At 37.8% G+C, this 21,525-nt stretch overlaps 1 long non-coding RNA gene across 2 annotated transcripts in view; it reads left to right on the forward strand.

Moving 5' to 3' along the window:
* LOC126937634 (uncharacterized) overlaps window positions 1–20,521 on the forward strand; it is a 28,952-nt gene extending 8,431 nt beyond the window's left edge. The window contains exons 3-4 of one of the 2 annotated variants that reach the window (XR_007719802.1): window positions 8,557–8,649; window positions 19,952–20,521. This is a non-coding gene — a long non-coding RNA (uncharacterized LOC126937634). The remainder of the gene's footprint in view (window positions 1–8,556; window positions 8,650–19,951) is intronic. The other variant, XR_007719803.1, reaches the window with a different exon arrangement.
* The last annotated feature ends 1,004 nt before the right edge of the window (window positions 20,522–21,525 follow it).

Genomic DNA, 21,525 nt, shown 5'->3' on the forward strand with positions numbered 1-21,525 from the left:
GGGGAGGAGGGGTCAGAACTACGGGAGCAACTCCCCTTTAGCACTTGCCATTAGAGCAGGGCCTTTGTAATAATTGGAAGTTAATAGGCCGATGTGGCTGTGGTGAAGCCCTGGTGCAATCCATGCTATTGGGGATGGGGAGACTGGGACCCACGTGGGAAATGGAAACATAACAACAAACGTGGAGCACTTCCAGTGTTCCACCTTACATACACTCATCTGTGGCAGCAGGCTATTAAGGTAGATACTATCTTCATCATCTTTATTTTACACATCTAGAAATCGAATCACTGCTAGGTAAAGTAATTTGCCTGAGATGATGCAGCCATGGTGACAGAGCTGGGATTTGAACAGAGCCTGGCTTTAGCCTCCGTTTAATAAACTTCACACCAAATATTTCTCCCAGATCAGGAAGCCACAGCATGCTGCTTTTTTGGGCTTCCTCTGCAACAGGCTCTGGGGTACAGGTCCTGCTCTCTTATGAGTCCCAGACTGCTTTCTTATGGATGAAATGCGAATGCTGATGTCTGCTTTAAATTGTTAGTGGGACGAATGTCTGCAAAGAGTTGCTGCTCAGTGAAGGAGAAAAAACAAACAAACAAACAAACAAAAAAGCTTTCGAGCTACTTTGAGATACTTTAAGAGATATTAAAAAAAGTTAATAGTCTGAATAAATTCAGTAGCAAAACCCAGAAGTTTCCAAACCTAGAATTTCTTTGCTTAAACTTCATCTTTCTTGCCTTTATTCTCCTCAGTATAAATTGTCTTAAGTTTTTTTTCTGATTCTGGAGCATGCCAAGTCTCACTAATGCAGGCCTCCACAACAACGATTTCAGTACTGACCAAGTGGTTAAGTTAAAAGCCAGTGCCCTTATACAAAGGCTGGGATGTAACAAAAGCCCATCCAGAGTTTTGCCTAGGCCTTTCCTGGGCCTTAAAGCATGACAAAATAATGAAGGAATCCTTAACAGGACCCAGTTAGGGTTAAACAAGTTTTATTGTGGATCTGAAGAAACTCCCCAGGCCTCCACAAAAGTTTATTGGGGGTCTGAAAGAACTCCCTAAACCTCTGTGATTTAGCAGGAGACAAGATAAAGACAATTACTCCAGCACCTGGGCCTATTCAGATTAAGTAAATTTACTGAGGCTCCAGAGGAAGGTCTTTAGGACTCAGACCTTAGTGGTAGCTTAAAAGAAGTTAATCACTTATGTCTTGAGATGAATGCACACTTACATGTAGACCTGTAGCTTAGAAGGTATATAAGCTCTGGAAAACTTGGTAATTTTGAGTTGGTCTGGTGATCATTTCCAGGCCTTCTCCCTGTTACAGGTTGCAGAAATAAAAACTCTCTTCCTCCCTAGTTTATCTGCATTTCATTATTGGGCCATGAGAAATAGCAGCCCGGCCCTCAGTTTGGTCTGGGAACAATTCCTAAAGTAAAATATTTTCATTGTAAAAAAAATCAGATAATCAGAAAAATATAAAGAAGTGGAAATTCCCTGTAATTCTACTGCTGAGAGAAAAAGGCTGTGAAAATTTCACTGTATATCCTTAGACTTTTCCCCATGCATTTATACATTTATAGGCACACACACACACACACACACACACACACACACACACGTAAAACTGGGAGAGAGTGGACAAATTGCCTTTTTTACTTAATATAATGTGGACATTTTCCCATGCCAATGAATATAGTTCTACGTCTTCTCATAAAAAATTAAATTTTTAATTTCTGTGAGTACATAGTAGGTGTATATATTTATGGGGTACATGAGATACTTTGATACAGGCATGCAATGTGTAATAATCACATCAAGGTACGTGGGGTATCCATTACTTCAAGCATTTATCCTTTGTGTTACAAAAAAAATCAATTTTACTCTTAGTTGTTTTAAAATGTACAATTAAATAATGATTGACTATGGTCAGCCTGTTGTGCTATGAAATACTAGATCTTATTTATTCTTTCTATTTTTTTGTATCCATCAGCCATCCTCACTTCCCCTTCCTCCAACTCCCCCACTACCCTTTTCAGCCTCTGGAAACCATCATTTTACTATCTCCATGAGTTCAAATGTTTCCATTTTTAGCTCCCACACATATGTGAGAACATGGAAAGTTTGTCTTTCTGTGTGTGGCTTAGTTTGCTTAACATAATGACCTCTCGTTCCATCCATGTTGCTGAAAATGACAGGATCTCCTTCTTTTTATGGCTGAATAGTACTCCACGTGTACATGTAAAAAATTTTCTTTATCCATTTATCTGTTGATGGATAGTTAGGTTGCTTCCAAATCTTGGCTATTGTGAATAGCACTGTAATAAATATGGGAGTGCAGACATCTCTTCAACATACCGATTGCCTTTGTTATGGGTATACACCTAGCAGTGGCACTGCTGGATCACATGATAGCTCTACTTTTAGTTTTCTTGAGGAAACTTCAAACTGTTCACCATTGTGGTTGTACTAATTTACATTCCCATTAACAGTGTACAAGGGTTCCCTTTTCTCCACATCCTTACCAGCATTTGTCATTGCCTGTCTTTTGGATAAAAGGCATTTTAACTAGGATGAAATGATATCTCATTGTAGTTTTGATTTGCATTTCTCTGATGATCAATAATGTTGAGCACTTTTTCATATACCTGTCTGCCCTTTGCATATCTTTTTATTTTGAGAAATGTCTATTCAGATCTTTTGTCCATTTTTAAATTGGATTATTAGATTTTTTCATATAGAGTTGCTAGAGCTCCTTATATATTCTGGTTATTAATCCCTTATCAGATGGATAGTTTGCAAATATTTTCTCCTATTCTGTGGGTTGTCTCTTCACTTTGTTGATTGTTTCCTTTCCTGTGCAGAAGCTTTTTAATTTGATGTAATCCCATGTGACCATTTTTGCTTTGGTTGCCTATGCTTGTGGGGTATTGCTTAAGAAGTCTTTGCCCAGTCCAATGTCCTGGAGGGTTTCTCCAATATTTTCTTCTAGCAGTTTCACAGTTTGAGGTCTCAGGTTTAAGTCTTCAGTCAAGTTTGATTTGATTTTTTTATATAGCATGAGATAGGGATCTAGTTTCATTCTTCTGCATATGTATATCCAGTTTTCCCAGCACCATTTATAAAAGAGACTGTCCCCTCCCCAAAGCATGTTGTTGGCACCTGTGTTGATAATGAGTTCATTGCAGATATATGCATTTGTTTCTGGGTTCTCTATTCTGTTCCACTGGTCTATGTGTCTGCTTTTATGCCAGTGCTATGCTATTTTGGTTACCGTATCTCTGTTGTATATTTTAAAGTCAGGTAATGTGATTCCTCCAGTTTTGTTCTTTTTGCTTAGGATAGATAGCTTTGGCTATTCTGAGTCTTTTGTGTTTTCATATAAATTTTGGAATTGTTTTTTCTATTTTTGTGAAGAATGTCATTGGTATTTTGATAGAGTGCATTAAATCTGTAGATTGCTTTGAGTATTATGGATATTTAAAAAATATTGATTATTCCAATCCATGAATATAAAATATCTTTCCCTTTTTTTGTGTCCTCTTCAATTTCTTACATCAGTGTTTTATAGTTTTCACTGTAAAGATCCTTCACTTCTTTGGTTAATTCCTAGGTATTTAATTTTATTTGTGGTTATTATGAGTAGAATTACTCTTTAAATTTCTTTTTCCCCATTGTTCATTGCTGTCATATAGAAATGCTGCTGATTTTTGTATGTTGCCTTTGTATCCTGCAGCTTTAATTTGTTTAAGTTCTAACAGTTTTTTAGTGGAGTCTTTAGGTTTTTCCAAATGTAAGATCATATCATCTGCAAATAAGGATAATTTGTCTTCTTCCTTTTCAATTTGGATACCCTTTATTTCTTTTTCTTGTATCATTACTCTAGCAGGATTTTGAGTACGATATTGAATAGCAGTGGTGACAGTGGGCATCCTTGTCATGTTCCAGATCTTAGAGAAAAGGATTTCAGTTTTTTCCCATTAAATATGATACTAGCTGTTGGTTTCTCATATATGGTTTTTATTATGTTGAGGTATGTTACTTCTACACCCAGTTTTTTTAAATCATAAAGTGATGTTGAATTTTATCAAATGCTTTTTCAACATCAGTTGAAAGGATTATATGGTTTTTGTCCTTCATTCTGTTGACATAATGCATCACATCGATTGATTTACATATATTGAATCCTTCTTGCATCCCTGGGATGAATTCTACTTGATCATCATAAGTGATCATTTTAAGGTGTTGTGGAATTTGATTTGCTAGTATTTTGTTGAAGATTTTTGCATCAAAGTTCATCAGGGATATAGGCCTGTAGTTGTCTTTTTTTGATATGTGTTTGGTTTTGGTATCAGGGCAATACTGGCCTCTTAGAATGAATTTCGAAAGCATTAACTCTTCTTTAAATGTTTGGTAGAATTCAGCAGTGAAACCACTGAGGTCAGGGCTTTTCTTTACTGGGAGATTTTTTATTATGGCTTCGATCTTGTTACTTGTTATTGGTCTATTCAGGTTTTGGATTTTTTTTATGGTTCAGGCTTGGTAGGTTGTATGTGTCTAGGGATTTATCTACTTCTTCTAGCTTTTCCAATTTATTGGCATATAGTTGCTCACAGTAGCCTCTAATGATCCTTTGAATTTCTGTGGTATCAGTTGTAATGTCTCATTTTTCATCTCTGAATCTATTTATTTATTCTCTTTTTTTCTCAGACTGGCTAACGGTTTGCCAATTTTGTTTATCTTTTCAAAATACCAACTTTTTGTTTCACTGATCTTTTTTGTTGTTTTCTTCATTTCAATTTCATTTATTTCCACTCTGATATTTACTATTTCTTTTCTTCTACTAATTTTGAGTTTGGTTTGCTCTTGCTTTTCTAGTTCTTTAAGATGCCTTGTTAGGTTGTTTATTTGAGGTTTTTCTACTTTTTTGATGTAGGCACTTATAGCTATGAAATTCCCTCTTAGTGCAGCTTTCATTGCATCCCATATGTTTTGGCATGTAGTGTGTCCATTATCATTTGTTTCAAGAAATTTTTCAGTTTTTTTTTTCTTCATTGACCCACTGGTCATTCAGAAGCATATTGGTTAATTCCCACGTGTGGGTATGGTTTCCAAAATTCCTCATTATTGATTTTTAGTTATATTCCATTGTGGTCAGAGAAGACACTTACTATTATTTCTTGGAATGTTTTGAGACTTGTTTTGTGGCTCGACATATGGTCTGTCTTTGAGAATGATCCCTGTGTTGAGAAGATTGTGTATTCTGTAGCCATTGGAGGAAACATTCTGTAAATGTCCATTTAGTCTATTGGACAGATTAAGTCCAATGTTTCATAGTTGATTTTCTTTTTGAATCATCTGTCCAATGCTGCAAGTCTCCAGCTATTATTGTATTGGGGTCTCTCTCTCTCTTTAGCTCTAATAATATTTGTTTTATATATCTGTGTGCTCCAAGGTGCATATATAGTTACAATTGTTATATCATCTTACTGAATCGATCCTTCATCATTATATAGAGACCATGTCTCTTTTTATAGTTTTGTTTTGAAGTCTATTTTGTCTGATATAAGTATAGCTACTCCTGCTTTTGTTGGTTCTCATTGGTATGGAATATCTTTTTCCGTCCCTTTATTTTCAGTCTCTGTGTGTCTTTATAGGCGAAGTGTGTTTTTTTGTAGGCAACAGATTATTGCATCTCTTTTTAAAAATACATTCAGCCAGTCTATATCTTTTGATTGGAGAGTTTAGTTTATTTACATTTTATGTTATTATTGACAGGTAAGGACTTACTTCTGCCATTTTGTTATTTGTTTTCTTGTTTTGTGGTCTTTTCTTGCTTTTTTTTTTTTCTTCCTCTCTTCCTTTTAGTGAAGGTGATTTTCTGAGGTGGTGTGTTTTAATTTTCTGCTTTTTATTTTTAAGGTACTTGTTGTATGTCTTTTGATTTGAGGTTATCATGAGGGCTGCAAATAATATCTTATACCCGTTATTTTAAACTGATGACAAGTTAACACTGATTGCATAAACAAAGAAGCAAGCAAAGAGAGGACTAATAAAATCTCTATACTTTAACTCCATCTCCCTACTCTTTAACTTTTGTTGTTTCTATTTATATCTTAGCGTATTGTGTTATCTATGTTTTAAAAAGTTGTAGTTATTTGTGATCAGTTGATCTTTTAGTCTTCTACTCAGGATATGAGTAGTTTCCACATCATACACATCATAATTACAGTGTTATAATATTCTTTTTTTCTGTGTATTTTGAGTTTTTGTTTTGTTTTGTTTTAATATGGAGTCTCCCTCTGTCACTCAGGCAGGAGTACAGTGGCACCATCTCAGCTCACTGCAACCTCTACCTCCCTGGTTCAAGCAATTCTTCTGCCTCAGCCTTCCAAGTAGCTGGGATTACAGGCTGATTTTTGTATTTTTAGTAGAGATGGAGTTTCTCCACATTGCTCAGGCTGGTGTTGAACTCCTGACCTCAGGTGATCTGCCCGCCTCGGCCTGATCCCAAGTGCTGGGATTACAGGGGTGAGCCACCATGCCTGGCCTGTACTTTGAGTTTCATAACTTCAGATGATTTCTTATTGCTCATTAACATCTTTTCAGATTATTATTCTTTCATATTGAAGAACTCTCTTTAGTATTTCTTGACGGACAAGTCTGGTGTTGATAAAATCCCCCAGCTTTTGTTTGTCTGCGAAAGTCTTTATTTTGCTTTCATATTTGAAGCATATTTTATATAGATATACTATTCTAGGGCAAAAGTTTTTTTCTTTTAGCACTTCAAATATGTCATACCCTCTCACCTGGCCTGTAAGATTTCCACTGAAAAGTCTGCTGCCAGATGTATTGGAGCTCCTTTGTACATTATTTATTTCTCTTCTCTTGCTGCTTTTAGGGTCCTTTCTTTACCCTTGACCTTTGGGAATTTGATTATTAAATGCCTTGAGGTTATCTTTTTTTGGGTTAAATGTGCTTGGTGTTCTCTAACCTTCTTGTACTTGAGTATTGATATATTTCTCTAGGCTTGGGAAATTCTCTGTCATTATCCCTTTGAATATCCTTTCTACACCTATTTCTTTCTCTACCTCCTCGTTAAGGCCAGTGACTCTCAGATTTGCCCTTTTGAGGCTATTTTCTAGATCTTGTAGACATGCTGCATTCTTTTAAATTCATTTTTTTCTTTTGTCTTTAACTATGTTTTCAAATAGCTTGTCTTCAGGCTCATTAGTTTTTTCTTCTGCTTGATCAATTCTGGTATTAAGAGATTCTGATGAATTCTTTAGTATGTCAATTGCATTTTTCGACTCCAGAATTTCTGCTTCATCCTTTTTAATTATTTCAATCTTTTTGTTAAATTTATCTGATATGATTCTGAGTTCCTTCTCTACTATCTTGGAAATTTCATTGAGTTTACTCAACACAGCTATTTTGAATTTTCTATCTGAAAAGTCTTTGTCTTTCTGGGATTAGCCCCTTGTGTCTTATTTAGTTCATTTGGTGAGGTGATGTTTTCCTGGATGGTTTTGATGCTTATGAATGTTCTTCAGTGTCTGGGCATTAAAGAGTTAGGTATTTATTGCAGTCCTGAGCAGGTATTTATTGCAGATTCCCAACTGTAAAGCTGGGAAAACTTTACAGGTATTCAAAGGGACTTGGGTGTTGTGATCTACATTTTTGGTCACTGCAGCCATATCTACATTTAGGGGGAACTTCAAGCCCAGTAATGCTGTGGCTCCCGCAGACTTGTAGAGGTAGTGACTTGGCGGTCTTGGATACGATCCAGAAGTTTTATCTGGATTGCCAGGGAGACACTCTTGCTCTCTTCTCTTACTTACTTCCAAATAAGTAGACTCTCTTTCTTTGGGCTGAGCTGCCTGGAGCTGGAGGGGTGGTACAAGCTCCCCTGTGGCCACCACCACTGGGACTGTGCTGGGTCTGACCTGAAGCCAGCGGAGCACTGGATCTCACCCAAGGCTCACTGTAACCATCACCTGGCTACTGCTTATGTTTACTCAATGCCCTAGGGCTCTACAATCAGGTAGTGGTGAAGCCAGCCTGGCTTGTGTCTTTCTCTTCAGGGTGCTGAGCTTCCCCTGGCTCCAGGTGGGTCTAGAGATACTGTCTGGGAGTCAGAGTCTGGAGTTGGAAACCTTAGGAATCTACCTGCTGCTCTATTCTACTGCAGCTGAGCTGGCACCCGGGCCACAGGATAAAGACCTTCCCACTCTTCCGTACCCTTTCTACAAGCAGAAGAGTCTCTCCTCATGGTCACCATCACCAAAGGCCCATGGAGAGCACTGCCAGGCCACCAGTGATGTTCATGAAAGGACCAAGGGCTCTTTAGTGAATGCTTATAGTCCTGGCATTCACCCTTCAGGGTGGTGGGTTCCCCTCTGGCCTAGGGCTGGTTCAGAAGTGCTAACCAAGACCCAAGGCCTGGAATCAGGGTCCCCAAAAGCCCACTTGATGCTCTACCTCACTGTGGCTGAGCTGGTACCTAAGCTGCAAGACAAAGTCCCCTTGACTCTTCCCTTTGCTTTTCTTAAGCAGAAGGAGTCTGTCTCCACAGCCACCACATCTATGCATATGCTGAGTCACATGTGAAGCCAACACATCCCAGAGTCTCACCAAGGGCTCATGGTATGTACTACCTGTCTGCTGCTATTGATTATTCAGTACCCAAGGGCTCTTTAGTCAGCAGGTCATGGGTCTTGCCAGGACTAGGTCCTTCCTTTCCTGACAGTAGGTTCCCCTTCTGGCCCAGAGTGGGTCTAAAAATGTTGTCCAGGAGGTAGGGCCTAGAATGAGGACGTTATGACTCTACCTAGTGCCCTATTCTACTGTGGCTGAGCTGGTATCCAAGTTGCAGGACAAAACCCCTCTCCTCTCCCCAAGTGGAATGAAAGAGTCATTTTCAGAGTTGCAAGCTATTCTGCCTGGGGTTGGTGGGAGAATTGGAACAAGCACTCCTTTGGCCACCCCGACTGGTGTCTCCCTAGGTCATGTGCTCCCCGAGTCCACGGGCTTTGAGCCCAGCACAGCACTCAGACTTGTCTAGGAGTTGCAGTCCTTGTGGCCTAGACTGCCCTTCAAGTTTTTTTTAGACCCGTAGAGCACTTTAGTCCATGGTGGCGAGGCTTACCAGAATTCAGGTTCTGACCACTAGGATGGATGATTCCCCTCTTGCTACGGCTTTTCTAAATGTTTCCTCCATGGGTGATGCCTGAGTTCTGCCCAGTATTGCTTTCCACTGTGACAGGGCAGCACTGAGCTCCAGTGCAAAGTCCCGCAATCACTGTATTCTCCCTCCCCTAGTTGCACAAATTCTCTTTCCATGCCATGTGGTCACTAACAGCAGATGGGGGAGGGGTGGCTTTGGCAAGTAAAGCCAAACTGCCCTCTTTCCTGCTGCTTTCGGTGATATGAAGTTAAAACCAAGCAGTATGATTGCTTATCTGATATTTGGTTCTTATGAATGTGCAATTTTGTGTAGGTAGTTAAAATTGGTATTCCTGTGAGAAAGACGATAGGTGGAGGCTTCTATTCAGCTATGTTGCTTTGTCTCTTCCTATGCCTTCATTTTTAATTATTCCACAGTGCTTTATTGTGTATGTCTCATAATTTCTTAGAAGTTCCACTATTGAATAGCACTTCCATTGTTTGATTTAAAGCTATTATAAACAAGCCTGAGACGATTAAAGGTAAATCTATGCACGCCTGCTTGATTATTTTCTTAGGATAAATTACTAGAAATGAAATTCTTTGATCAAAAAGTATTCTTGTTTTTAGGGATTTTAATATATTAATGGATTTTGTCAATTCTTTCCCCCACCCCAATGGTATTGCTCTTTCACTCTCATCACCCAGTAAAAGACTGCTCGTTTCCCCAAATATGTAGCAATGTTGGAATCCGTGACACTGAATATTCACTCAAATTTTCACCAATGTGTTAAGTAAAATTTAAAAAAAATAAAGAAAAATTATAAATTTGTATTTTATTGTTTTTATTTGCATTTCCTTGTTTACTATTAAAGTTGTGCATTTCTCAGTTGTGTTTACTAGTCATTTGTATGTTTTCCTTTGGGAAGTGACTATTTATGCCCATTTTCCATTTTCTTTCTAAAATTAATTAATTTAAAATTTTATTTTATTATAGTTTCAGTGGGTACATGTAGATGTTTGTTACATGGATGTATTATGTAACAGCAGAGTTGGGCTTCTAGTATACCCATTATGCAAATAGTGACCATTGTACCCAATAGGAAATTTTTTGACCCTTACCCTCCTCTCAGCCTCCCTCACTTTTGGAGTCCCCATTATCTACTGTTTCCATTTTTATGTTCATGTGTACCCATTGTTTAGCTCCCATTTGAGAGCATGTTGAATTTTACTTTCTGTTTCTGAGTTATTTCATGTAGGATAATGCCCTCCAGCTCCATGTTGCTGTAAAAAACATGATTTTTTTATGGCTGCATAGTATTCTATGTTGTATATACCACATTTTCTTTATCCAATCACTTATTGATGGACACTTAGGTTGAGTCAATTACTTTGCTATTGTGACTAGTGCTTTGACAAACATATGAGTGCAATTGTGTTTTCTTTGTATAATAATTTATTTATTTTCCTTTGGGTAGATACCCAGTACTGGGATTGCTGGGTTGAATGGTAGTCCTATTTTTTTTTTTTTTTTTTTTTTTTGAGACGGAGTCTTGCTCTGTCACCCAGGCTGGAGTGCAGTGGCTTAATCTCAGCTCACTGGAAGCTCCACCTCCTGGGTTCATGCTATTCTCCTGCCTCAGCCTCCCAAGTAGCTGGGACTACAGGCACGTGCTACCATGCCTGGCTAATTTTTTGTATTTTTAGTAGAGATGGGATTTCACTGTGTTAGCCGGAATGGTCTCGATCTCCTGACCTCGTGATCCGCCTGCCTTGGCCTCCCAAAGTGCTGGGATTACAAGAGCGAGCCACTGTGTCTGACCAGTTCTATTTTTAGTTCTTTGAGAAATGTCCATTCTGTTTTCCGTAGAGATTGAACTAATTTACATTCCTACTAACAGCTTATAAGTATAGTCTTTTCTCTGCATTCACAGCAACATTTGTTGTTTTTTGATTTCATAATAGTGGCCATTCTGACTGGTGTAAGATGATATCTCATTCTGGTTTGAATTTGCATTTTTCTGATGATTAGTGATGAACATTTTTTCATGTTTGTTGGCCACTTGTATGTCTTCTTTTGAGAAATGTCTATTCATGTCCTTTGCCCACTTTTTAATGGGGTTGTTTTTTTCTTGTTGTGTTGTTTGTGTTCCTTATAGATTCTAGATCTTAGTCCTTTGTCAGAGGCATAATTTGCAAATATTTTCTTCCATTCTGTAGGTTGCCTGTTTACTCTGTTGATTTTTTTTTTTTTTTTGCTATGTAGAAACTTTCAAGTTTAATTAAGTCCCATTTATCTATTTTTGTTTTTCTTGCATTTTTGCTTTTGAAGCCTTATTCATAAATTTTTCATTTTCTTTTTGGTTATAAGTGCTTTTTATATGTTAAAAATATGAACTTTCTGTCATAAATGCTAAAACTATTTTTTCTATTTGTTATTTGTCTTTGATTTTATGTATGATTTTTCTAATTGTACAAATGTTTAGAATTTAATGTTTTTAAACGTGTCAGTTTTTCCCTTAGATTCTGCATTTGATCTTAAGCTTATGAAGTTCTTTTCCACATTAAGAATATAAAAGCATTTACCTGTATTAATTTTACATTCAATGTTTAAATCTACCTTAAATTTATTTTGGTATAAGACTGATTTAGCCAGTCCTAACTTTTCTTCCATATTAGGCCATATTTTCTGATGCTTCAGAAATATTTAGGATTTTTAGTGGGAATAAAAAAAAAAAACACAAGATGTTGTGCTTTTCAGGTAAATATGAAATATGAGCATCCATAGCTTATAAATCATGTTTTCCTGGTAGCATTGCTGAATTCCTGAACTGTCCATCCTGTTATTGTTAGCTTTGTCACCAAGGCTATGTTTCACTGTGGTCTGGAAACACTTTTCCCTTTGACCAAAGTCTTGAGATTGGCCTTGGGGACATCATGCTTCATATAACAATTAAATGGAAAAGTCCTTGGCACTGATGACACAACGAAGAGAGCAGAAAATCTTTCTTCTGAGTCCCATAGAAATGAAGCAAACAAACCACACTGAACACATGTTGAAAACCTTCTAGGGAGGGGAGCCAACAAGAGTATAGAGAGCGATGAAGGCTGTCTATGTGCTATACTCCTGCACACACCTCATTAACTGTCACAGCTGCACGTTGGGTGGATCTCAGCTTTCTACATAGCCTGTATCAAGTTCAGGACGTCTGGAAATGTCACGCTTGGAAGGAGATCACACAAGCCCCTGCCTGATGCAATGGAGTGGTAACTTGTCAAGAAAATTCTCTCTTGTATCTAGCTGACTTATGCTCGTTGAAATTTGTTGAGTCCCCTTCAAATTTTGTTGGGTCTCTTGGAAACAGCTGGTAATGCGGCCCGCAAGATACTAGGCATTGCCCTCTAAGCTTCTCTTCTTTCACAAGTGAAGCCTCTTTTTATTTGGACAAAGTGACCTCATGATCTGAAGCAATTATCAAATTAACATGAGAGGGACAAACAGGATGTGGCATCAGATTTTCCAGACGTCCAGACAAAATCTTTTCTTTCTTTTCGAATCAGAGGATAATTAGAAACATAGAATGTGCCATATTTTTCCTTCTCTCTGTTTAAAATAGGATCTTGTGGATTAATTAAATTTATTATATATTCTGTTTGCAAAAGAATGTATATTTATCTCCACTTGGTATTCATTTATTAATTCCATTGATATTTATTAAACACACATTATGTAAAAGGACTGAAACTGGTGTTTGAGTTTCTGCCAAGTACTGTGCTAGGTGCTTTTATAGATTATTTCCTCCTTTAATCTGTGTGAAAGAGATATTACACACACATAACATCTGAAGAAGCCAAGGCCCAGAGAGGTTAAGTGACTTACTCAAGGACTTTCAGCAGGCAAGTTTAGACCTGGGATTCAACTGTCTCTATCTTAGAGTGCATGGGCCATTTTTTTCTTGCTACTCTAGGGGTGATTCTTTTTGTTTTAAATTATCTTTTTACTTCTCTCGAAATTAACTGCCTTATTGTGAGAGAACATTGCTTATATGACATCTATTCTTTGAATTTGTGGAGGACTTCTTTGTTACCTTGTACATGGTATGTTTCTGTAAATATTCCATTTACTTGAAGAGATTGCATGTTTTCTGCTAGTGCAGAGTTATATATCCTTTAGATCAGGCATGTTAATTTGGTTTTTTAAATTTTCTGTGTCTTTAATAACCTTTGGTCTGCTGTATCTATCAGAGAGTGTTAAGATCACCTACCATGATTATATATTTGCCAAATTCTTATTGACATTCTATTAGTTTTGCTATATATATATATGTATATATAAAACTATGAATTTGTATGCAACTAATAGCATAGCCTAATGTGTGTGTATGTGTGTGTACATGTATATATATGTATATGTATATATGTACATGTATAACTAATAGCATAGCCTAATTTGTGTGTGTGTGTATATATGTATGCACACATATATAAATGGAAAATACAAAAACTATGAATTTATATGCAACTAATAGCATAGTCTAATGCGTGTGCGTGTGTGTGTATGTGTGTATGTATGTATGTATATGAATGTGTATGTGTGTATATACACACATATACACACATAATACACACACATTAGGCTATGCTATTAGTTGCGTACAAATTCATAGTTTTTATATTTTCCTGGTAAATTGTTCTAGTCACTATTATGTAAGCTTCCTCTTTATCCCTCTCAATGCTTTTTCTCTTAACTTCTATTTATCTTATCCAAATATTGTTATATTAGCTTTATTTTGGCTAGATATTTTCTTGGAAAAAATATATATTCCCTCACCTAATTTTATGCTTTTCCATGTGATGTTTCAGGTATGCTTTTGGTAGCCAGCTCATATTTTTATTTTAAATGCTTTCAGATAAATGCTGTCTTTTAGTAGCAAGTTTAATTGCAAGCACTGCTAAGGCTGGTCTTATTTTTTGATACCTGTTTTTGTGCTCGTTCACATTCTTTTACTGTGTTCCTTTTTGCTCTTTCTCTGCCTTCAGATGGACTCATAAACTTTTCTATATTCCCTTTTCACTCCTCTGCTGGTTGGCAAGCTAAAAGATTACACTTCTTTTAGTGGTTACTCTTAACATTTTAACATACATATTTAACAAAATAGTTTTCTAACAATATGGCAAGTTATATAAAATTTCTATCCTTCTGCCAGAAGTGACATGAACCTCCTTGTGCTGGAAGAACTCAGTGACTGTCATTCTGTCTTGCCATTTTGTGGAGGATTCTGTTTTTTTTTTCTTTTGTATCATCTCCCTACTCGCCATCCATGGCTGCAGATCTACCCCTGTCTGCTCCCTGGCTGTCCATCGTTTTTCTCTCATTTTGCGCTCACCCTTCTTGCTCACTCCTTTGCCAGGGCTCTGGCTCTGCTTGTCAGTTTGCATTTTTCTTCTGTTTTTAGTCCACAGACATGTTTGTCTTGTGTTAGAATCGGGCTGTGACTTCTTTTTACTTTAAAAAAAAGTCTATCATTGTTATGTGTTTGGAGGAGCAGAAATGTGTCAGATCAGAGCTCGCAGTAAGAGAGCTGTTCTGCCTGGAATTCTTGAGAATGATTTTTACAGTGTTCTCACTAGTTTGTAGGGGTCTCAAGAGAAGCCTCGTGATTGAAAAGTGCAGGTCTTTTGTTGTTGTTTGTTGATCTTATATTTGAATGACTCCCATTCTACAGTCCTTTATTTATTTGTTTGTTTGTTTATTTGTTTGTTTATTTTCTGAGGCAGAGTTTTGCTCTTGTTGCCCAGGCTGAAGTGCAATGGCGCGATCTTGGCTCACTGCAACTTCCGCTTCCTGGGTTCAAGTGATTCTCCTGCCTCAGCCTCCTGAGTAGCTGGGAATTATAGGCGCCTGCCACCACACCTGGCTAATGTTTCGTATTTTTAGTAGAGATGGGGTTTCATCATGTTGACTGGTCTCGAACTCCTGACCCCAGGTGATCCACCCACCTCAGCCTACCAAAGTGCTGGGATTATAGGCGTGAGCTACTGCGTCTGGCCCAGTCCTTTATTTTTAACTATAACCAAAGGCTATTTACTATCAGGATAGTCCTTAGCACATAACACACCTTTGTCAAATTGTATGATACTAGGTGGCTGTAGCCACTGTAGCCCAGCAGCTAGCAAGTGGGGGGCAGATTGCACTTCAGTCCCTGCTTGCCTCTTTGGCAGGTGCACATAAACCAAATCCCCCATACAGTGGCTCTGTTTACCAGCAACCTTACTAAATGAATTACTAAGGTTAACTAATGATTGCTACTTACAAACTACAGTTGGCATGTTCTTAGTATTTCCCAATGACACTTTCAGAATTCTTTCCAAAACACTTCATTGTTATTCATCAGTGCGGTTTTTCCTGTTCTTGTGAATGTACTATAGCCAGGATTTCCCTGGCACTTGGGCTCTGGTCAGAGAAGTTTGATATTTCTTGTACTGTGTGTTATAAGCAGCCTCCTTTAGGTGTGGGTGTTTCTCTAGATAGTAGAGGGGGCCACATCTTTTATCATAACTTTTATCCCTGCATGTTATATCTTAAGTGTAAATCTAGGTACAAGCATCAGAGCCTTAATATTTTAATGAAAACTAATATTAGCTATCAATAATCAAGAGAATTCCAGAACACTAATAGTTATTACCAGAGTTATGCTGACAAGTTATTACCAGAGTTGTACTGACAATAGTTATTACCAGAGTTGTGCTGGCAATCAATTATCTGAAAAGGCAAAACCTTGATTTCTGGTGTTTGTCAATTTCTGTAGTGTGAAAACTTCCACTGCAGCTTGATTTCAGGCCGTCTCTGCATTGATGTCACTGAACATGGAGTTGGGAAGACATACATACAATTGTCTTCAGCCTAGCCCTGGATCACAATGTATGGCTACCACATAAAATAGGACATTGATCCTTTTATTTCACGTTTCGTGATAATCTTGAAACTTGATTTTCAAAGTTCAAAGAATAACTAGTCCAAAAGAGTATCTAGTAGGCAAACAATGACCACAATCTTGAGGTCTGTCTGTAAATTATTATTATTATAATTATTATTTTGAGACAGGGTCTCACTCTATTTCCAGGCTGGAGTGCAGTGATGTGATAATGGCTCACTGCAATCTTCATCTCCCAGGTTCAGGTGATCCTCCCACCTCAGTCTCTTGGGCAGCTGGACTACAGGTGTGTGCCACCATGCCCAGACGATTTTTGTATTTTTGGTAGGGACAGAGTTTCACCATGTTGCCCAGGCTTATCTTGAACTCTTGGCCGCAAGTGATCTGCTTACCTTCGCCACCGGGAGTGCTGGGATTACAGGCATGAGCCACCATGTCTGGCCTGTATGTTATTTTATCTGCAGTCTATGAAGATGAATGGCTCCTACTCCACAGATGTTATTTTGCTCTTGTAGTCTAGGCTGGAGTCCAAGGGCACGATCTCGGCTCACTGCAAACTCTGCCTCCGGGTTCGAGTGAATCTCCTGCCTCAGCCCCCCGAGTAGCTGGGATTACAGGCACCCACCACCACATCTGGCTAATTTTTTTTTTTTTTTTTTTTTGTATTTTTAGTAGAGATGAGGTTTTACCATGTTGGCCAGGTTGGTCTCGAACTCGGCCTCATGTGATCCACCTGCCTTGGCCTTCCAAAGTGCTGGGATTACAGGCGTGAGCCACTGTGCCTGGCCCAGGGATGTTATTTTGAAAAGGATACCTTTTATTTAGAAAATAGTAAGTGGTTTTCTTAATAAAGATATCACTGTGGGCACTTACATATTTTCCATCTTTTCAATGTGCAATGTCCTTTTTCCACTGGAATTTTGCTTATCTTTGCTACCTCCAGCTGGTATTTGCCTTTCAAGAACTGTGGTGCCAACCAAGTATATCTCATTTTTATGCTTCATACCTTGGGTATCACATTCACTCTTGTAATTTGGAATAATACTTTGGACCTCCATGGTAGCTGTAATTTATCAGTGAATTTTTTCTGTAGTTATGAAGGAATGATACATTTTACTTTTTTTCTTTTCATTTGAGAGTGTCATGTTTTCTTGAACATTAAATTGACATTGTTGACAGTACTTTGTGTTATCTGGCAAAGCAATAACCTGGGAGCATGACCCAGCCTCTCATTGACTCCTTTGAGTTTTTTATTTCTAATAACAATTTGGAGAAAGAGAAATGTGAATTCTTTTCCATCTGCTTTCCTTTAGCATGCTATTCCTCTTTACTTGAAGGGGGTAGGTAACTGGTAGACATGCATTTTTACTGAACGTATTTGTGAACTCATCTTTTGTAATTTTATCTTGAAGATTCTAATAATCTGCCTCCACAGCTCCCTTTCTCCCCTACCTCCTTTTTAATAGGTTTCCACAGTGACTGCCCTGGGGGACTTAATTGTTTTCCTGTGTTGCAATGTTCCAGATTGAATTATGCTAAAAATATAAATAAGGAATTTGCCTTTAAGCAAAGGTAAACCAGTTCCCCAGTAGCAATGGTTTGTTTAAATTTCAGTGTTGACAGATGACAAATATTTTCAGTGATCCCAAATACCACACTTCATAGAATTGTATGAAGAATCAGAATCTAACTCAATATTTTTCCAAATGGTGGTCTTCAAAATGTTCATCTAGGGACTTCAATAGCTGCAGGAAGAAAAATTCGCTCCGTGATCGAATATATTTGAGAAATGCAGCGTACTCTATTTTCTTTTGAAAAGGTATAACACTTGTTTACCCATTAAAGTCAGTAGTCCAGTAGTTTTTAAAAAACTGACAAATCCTCTCCTCTCTCTCTCTCTCTCACACACACACACATGCACACACACACACCTACACACACACAACTTATTTGACCCAGTGTTTACCAAATATTTGAGAAATTTTTCTTCACACCATATCCATAAATATCATTTGAAAGAGTGTTCTGTGTAATACCAGTTTGGGAAATTTGCTGTAAACTCATTGACTCGTGATGACCATATGTGGACTCTTGTAGGTTTCATTGTTGTACTCATGATGGGAATGTGCAGCATTTTAACACTATTTAAGCAGCAGACTCTAAAACTCATTCTAAGAGCAAATAAAATTATTCTTGGATTCATCCATGTACATAAATATGATTGTGTTTCCTGAAAGAAAAGTTGTTGAGGGCCATTTTACTTCTTGTTAACATGTCACACATATGTCAGAGGAGAAAGTTTGGCATATAGATCTATCTTTTAATCAGTAAGAATTGTGTGGCACTAAGTCAGGAAAGTCTTATCCTTTTTTTTTTTTTTTGAGATGAAGTCTCGCCCTGTCACCCAGGCTGGAGTGCAGTGGTGCGATTTTGGCTCACTGATCTCGGCTGACTGCAACCTCCGCCTCCCGGGTTCAGGTGATTCTCCTGCCTCAGCCTCCCGAGTAGGTAGGATTACAGGTGCATGCCTCCAGGCCCAACTAATTTTTGTATTTTTAGTAGAGATGAGGTTTCACCATGTTGGCCAGGCTGGTCTCGAACTCTTGACCTCGTGATCCACCCGCCTGGGCCTCCCAAAGTGCTGGGATTACAGGTGTGAGCCACCGCACCTGGCGAAAGTCTTATTCTCATTATTGCATATTGTTGGTTATCAATGAAGTTGTAAGTATTGCAGATCTATATGTGCAACTATGCAGTGTTTTAGAGAAGACTTGGTGGAGCAACTATAGCTTGTGAATACACTATACAGAAGACTGGAAATGTCTTATTAAAGGGATGAAATTCCTTGGGAGCTAAAGCATCTTTCATGACCCTTATCTGATAAAAAATAAATCAAAGATTACAGTTTGTGTAATAGAGAAAGCCAGAAATATCACTTAAACTAATTTAATCATTTTAATGCCAAAGCAAAAGATAGTCTTTCAAAAAATTTTTGATAATAACAGAAAAGTAGACAAAAAATAAAATTCACCCACAGTGACATCACCTAAATAGAAACATTGCTAATACTTTAGCGGTAGTTCCTTTTAGCCCTTTTTTGTGCATTAGATTTTGTTTGTTTGTTTGTTTTGCTCTGCTTTTTTTTTTTTTTTTTGAGACGGAGTCTCGCTCTGTCGCCCAGGCTGGAGTGCAGTGGCCGAATCTCAGCTCACTGCAAGCTCCGCCTCCCGGGTTCACGCCATTCTCCTGCCTCAGCCTCCCGAGTAGCTGGGACTACAGGCGCCCGCCACCTCGCCTGGCTAGTTTTTTGTATTTTTTAGTAGAGACGGGGTTTCACCGTGTTAGCCAGGATGGTCTCGATCTCCTGACCTCGTGATCCGCCCGTCTCGGCCTCCCAAAGTGCTGGGATTACAGGCTTGAGCCACCGCGCCCGGCCTGCTTTGCTTTGTTTTTAAACAGAATACAGAGACATATTTACTGTGAAAGTAATAGGTCTGCAACTTCAGTTCCCCTCACTTGCGAAAAAGGGCTCTTAAGGCTCAGGAGAGACACTAGCAATAGGTTATCATGGTCACGTGTTTTTGTAAACTTTGCAGAAGTAAGGTCAGTTAACTGAAATTATTAAGACTGCTCTCTTTCTCCACTCAGACTTCCATCCATCATGCTGCTTCTCACATCAGGTGGTAACGAAGTGGCAGCAGGCATTCTGGGGATCTGTCTAAAAGAAGATGAGTTGTGGATGCATTTCGATAGGTTTTGTTTAAATGGTTCACGTCGCTTCCGCGGAAATGATGTCCAAGAAGACTTCTTTCTGCTGACCTGGCTGGTGTTCTGACTTGATGTTGCAGGGCCCGAAGTTGTATTGCAGTATGCACACGTCCTTTGATGCCTGGCACAGAGAAATGTGAGTAGCAGAGAAAAAACAAGATTTGATGTTTTTGGAACCAAAAGTTAATATGGGGGAAAGTCTTCCAATCAGCCGACATGAACAATGGTAAGTGCATGATTTAATTCTTATTGATGCCTAGTCAAACCACCAGAGAACTGCAGAGAATTGTAATTCACCAGAATTATAATGACACTGAATATGTAATTCAAAATTCTGTCATTTTCACTGGAAAATTATATCACTAGAATTTTCCACGTGAAAATGGCCTTTGTAAATCTTTTATATGCTGTCATAATATTCAATGTAGCTTAAGTCAGCGCAGAGTTTTGTGTTGGTATCCTACTCTGTGTGATGAACTGTACTCCACAACATAATTCTGTTCTGGACCAACTCTAACACAAGTTTTCCTCTCTTGGTGCACTTTCTCTGGCTCTGCTTCTGTCTCTCAAGTTCAGTGATTCCCTTTTCCTAGAATACCTTTCCTTTCTGTTTCTGCCTGGTAAATTACTCTCTGTCTTTTTAGATCTGGCTCATATCTCATCCTTTTTATCCACAAGGCTTGACTCCATGAATAATTAGTGTTCCCATAACACGCATCTGTGATTGCCTCGTAGTGCATGATGGTTTTAATTTATCCATTAGGTTATTATTTCTACATTGTCATTATTGTTGATATTTATATTGTGTAATGTAACAATAATTTTCACATATATTTACACTTACTTTTACATTTATATTGATTTAGCAGTCACTGCCATACTTTATAATGATGTTCTTTATTATTTTCTTGGATGGCCATACCATAATTCTGTTTCCTAGAAAGCCTTGTGAAACTGTCTTGTATCAAATAGTTCTCCTGGGACTTGAAAATTAATCATCATTTGAATTAATCAACAATTAAATTTATTTAAATTAATCATTAATTCATTAGTTACTTAAACTACTGTTATGGGAGACTTCTATTTTATCTTTGAATTTTTCTGTTTGACTTTTTTTATCTTCCTCAGGATACAGCGAGTGCTCTTCTTTAGCTGTCTTCCATAATTAACATTTATCCTTTGTTAATTAACAAAACTAGTTCTTTTTCTTTCAATATGCTCAATTTTCTTAAGCTTTCTTCTATATGTTCTTGACGTTTTCTTTTAGTAATTTCTGTGTCTAATGTGACCTTCACGTTGTTATGTTTTATATTCTCTATCACTTCATCTCCTTTATAAAAAAAAAAGTCATTTCCCCCTGAGTTTTTATGTTTTTTCTTTCTGCTCTCCTTTTTTTCTCCCCAGAGAGGTTATGTTTCATTTAATTTCTTTGATTTTCATTAAGATGTCTGATTATAATCTGAAACTGATTTTACCATAATTTTCTGATGTATATTCTTTCTTCACCTTGTTTCATTATGTTACTTTTCTCTCTGTTTCTTGAGGTATGTTTACATTAATTCCATGATTTCAACCTTCACTGAATGCTGGAAGTTTTCCTGTACCAGCTGTTTGTAGAAAAAAAAATACAGGGAGAAGCTGAGATGAGCTGGGA

This window comes from Macaca thibetana, chromosome 15 (genome assembly GCF_024542745.1).
Source record: "Macaca thibetana thibetana isolate TM-01 chromosome 15, ASM2454274v1, whole genome shotgun sequence".
Classification (NCBI taxonomy): Eukaryota; Metazoa; Chordata; class Mammalia; order Primates; family Cercopithecidae; genus Macaca; species Macaca thibetana.